This window comes from Saimiri boliviensis, chromosome 1, assembly GCF_048565385.1.
Source record: "Saimiri boliviensis isolate mSaiBol1 chromosome 1, mSaiBol1.pri, whole genome shotgun sequence".
Taxonomy (NCBI): domain Eukaryota; kingdom Metazoa; phylum Chordata; class Mammalia; order Primates; family Cebidae; genus Saimiri; species Saimiri boliviensis.
Window position 1 is genome coordinate 150590492 of NC_133449.1, and position 3296 is coordinate 150593787.

A 3296-nucleotide genomic window follows, 5' to 3' on the forward strand; every position below is an offset into this window, starting at 1 on the left:
GCAAGGCCAAAGCCACAGTGTCTTCTCTGATTGCTCCTGAAAGCCCCACTCCAGCACGGGCCCTATCATTGCAGGAGGGGCTACAGGAGGGCACAGACACCCGGAGGTGGGACCACTGGGGCCCACCTGGAGGCTGGCAGCCACCCTGGACTTAGAGCTTTGGTAAGGATGAAATGAGCCAGTGCCTGGGAGTTCTGCCACCACTGGGCACCCCCAGCCTCTCCTCCTCCGGAAACCTGTAGGGGTCTAAACTCATCCATATTCATTTCCAGTAAGTGGGCTGTGGGGCCCTACAGAGTGGGGAAGCAGTGACTGAGGGGGTCTAGGTATGGTGAGGGGTCTTGATCAGGGCCGCGGGCACACCCCTTCACAGTGGTGGAGGCCCCAGGGAGAGTGAATCTGGCTTTCGCTCTCCTGAAGGGCCCCCCACAAAAAGACATTGGCCCACCCAGCTCCCAGATGGCCCCAGCCAGGCGGGAGCCAGACAGCCAAGGTGGGAGAGGGGCCGCATCGCCTCCAGGGCCAGGCTGCCAGGGACCCAGCTTTCCCACAACTGGCCTCAGTATCCCTGGCTGTAAAATGGGGCTGATTTGCCTATACTTAAGGGAAATCAGGAGTAGAGACTGAGTTAATCTGCTGAGAGGGCTGGCAACAGCGCTGGGCACGGGAGACACCGGGAAACCAAGTCAGGACACACCGACCCACCCACCAGGCCAGCCCCTGGCCAGCTCTGCAGCCTGTCCCTTGCTCACATGCCCCCTCCCTCCATGTCTGGCCACCAGGCTCGGAGGAAACACACCCACCCCAGGAAACACGCCCACCCCAGCTCCATGGGTGTGGGAGGCCCGGCCAGGCCCTGCTTAGGTTCTGGGGCACACAGCAGAGGTGTGCTGAGATGCGGGGCATCAAGGCCATGGAGGGCCCGACCCAGGACTGACCGGACCAGAGCCCAGGAAAGCCAGGGTCTCTGGAGGAGGGTGCCCTTGGTCAAGGGGCTGCAGAGGAATCTGAGAAGGCTTCCAGGAGGAGGCAGCACTTGAACCCAGCCTTGAAGGACAGCAGCAGCTGTCCAGGCCTGGAATTTCCTCTTCCCGCGCAGCTGGGCCCCACCCTCTTATCTGCCTCCCGGGGGAGCTGGATCCCAGGGACCTTCCCGAGAAGGACAGCCCAGCCTGGCCCCGCCCCACCCCAAGGCCGCAGGCTGTGTCACCCGCTTGGAATGCACTTTCCAGACCTCTCCCTCCCTCCCCCATGCCAGCCCTTCGCTTCCTGACCTGGCCAGCCAGGTCAGCCCCTGGGCCTCAGAAAATCTGGGGGCACTCTGGACCTCCCTGTCACCCCAGCAAGGTGTGGGGAGAAAGGAGGCACCCCCCAGACAGGAGAGAGGAGCTCCTGAGACTTTCACCCCACGACCCCCCCATGGGAACAGCAGGCCCTCAGTGTCTACTCCTAGGCTGCAAGGAAACCAGACTTGCTGAGAGGGACACAAGTCACACATCCCCAAGGGCCCCACCCCCCAACTGGGCCAACAGGGGCTCCGGAGGCATCAACATCCTGTGGTCTCTCCAGCAGCTCCTCCAGCGTGGACAGGTGGGCGTGGCCCCAAGGTGTTCAGAGCCAGCCAGAGTCCAAGACCGGGGTCCCCTACCCAGCATGGCTGCCCGCCCTACCTCTTCTTTTCCCATCCCTCGGACTGGAAGGTCCCAGAAGCCGGCCTGGAGGTCAGAGGAGGAATACTCAGAAGCCTGTGGAGTCAGCAGGGCTCTGGGCCTTCCCCTTGCATGCAGGATCCCACCCACCCCGCCACAAGGGGCCCACCTACCGCAAGGGCGCCTCCCCAGGCCCTGAACTCAGAGCTCAGTCGCCCTCTCCGTAGGGTGCCTGCCAGCCTCCCCCTGACTTGGAAGGCCCCTCTCAGCTAGCGAGGGGCTCTTGTTTGGGGACAGTGCCTCAGCTTCACCCGAGGGCCCCCGCGTCCCCAACACTGACGCGCAGGAGGCGCTGGGGAGTGTCTGTGGAATTAAACCAACACTTTATGTGCGTGTCACACAGTCAGTGGACTCGGGCCCAGGGCCCCCTATGCTGGGGCCCCTGCCCCTGCTGTCCTAGGTTCTCAGCCTAGAGGGGGAGTTGGACGGGTGTGTGGCCTCCCGGCCAGGCCTCCCCTGCACCGGGGGCCGAGTGCTGAAGTCAGGTATAGGGCTGCCCTTAGCCTCCTAACAGGCTGGGAAGAGCCTGGGGCCTGAGAACGCCAGCCGCTGTTCCCCCCGGGGTGCCACCCACTGCTCACAGGGCCTCCCACACCTCCAGCCACCTCACTGGGCCTCCAGACGGCCGCCCTGCAGAGTGTGGAAGGGACTCCCAGAGGAAATGAGGCTGCCCTCCTAAGAGGAACCTGGCCGGGTTCCACAGGGGTGGTGGCCCGGCCCATAAACAGGAGAGGTTTATGGCCCAGTGTCAGGCAAGGCTGGCGGGGCACGCCTGGGCTCGATCTCAACCCCAAGCCAGGGACAAGAGGATCCCAGAGTGGGAGCAGGAAGGCGGGGGTCCGTGGAAGCAGCCTGTGCCCCCCTTCCCAAGGGCCCTTGGGCCAGCCTCCCCCACCCCATCTCAGGGTCCCGGGCCCCAGTCCCAGAGCACCCAGGGCTTGGTCCTGGGCGTGGTCACAGCCTTGGGCCAGGGGCACACTGCAGCCACCCCCACCCTGTCCCTAGCCAAGCCTCACTCCCCTCCAGAGGGGCCCCTCACCGCCTCGGGATGGGAGCAGGATCTCCGCTCTCCTTCAATGCGGACAGTTTATGCCAGGGTTGTCTACATTCATGAAAGCTTCCTGATGTGATTCCTGCAGCCTGCAGGAAAGCGTCAACGCGGGTTCCTTGGAGAACCCGCGTCCGACCGGGACCCAGTCCTTCTGAAGCATGTGAAGTTTGCTTGAGTGCGTTGAGATCAATGATAATCAGACCAAGAGAGGGCAAAATGACAGGACTCTTTCTGACTTGGGTAGCTGGGAACACGATGATCCCCACTTCAGAGATGAGGCAGGCACACTCACAGGAGTTAAGGAACGTGCCTGGGGCCACACTGAGGAAGAGCTGGGACCAGAGTTTTCGGCACGTTAGGGGACTGTGTAATTCTGCGCTTTGCCCAGCATAGAACTCGCCGGCCTGGGCCAAGCTGGGGATCACCAGGCTCCTTCTCAAGTGCATTTCTAAAATACAACAGCCCAATTTTCCTAACTGCAAAAGTAAAAACGATGTTGGTTTTTACTTTAGACCCCCCAACGATGTTGGGAGCTG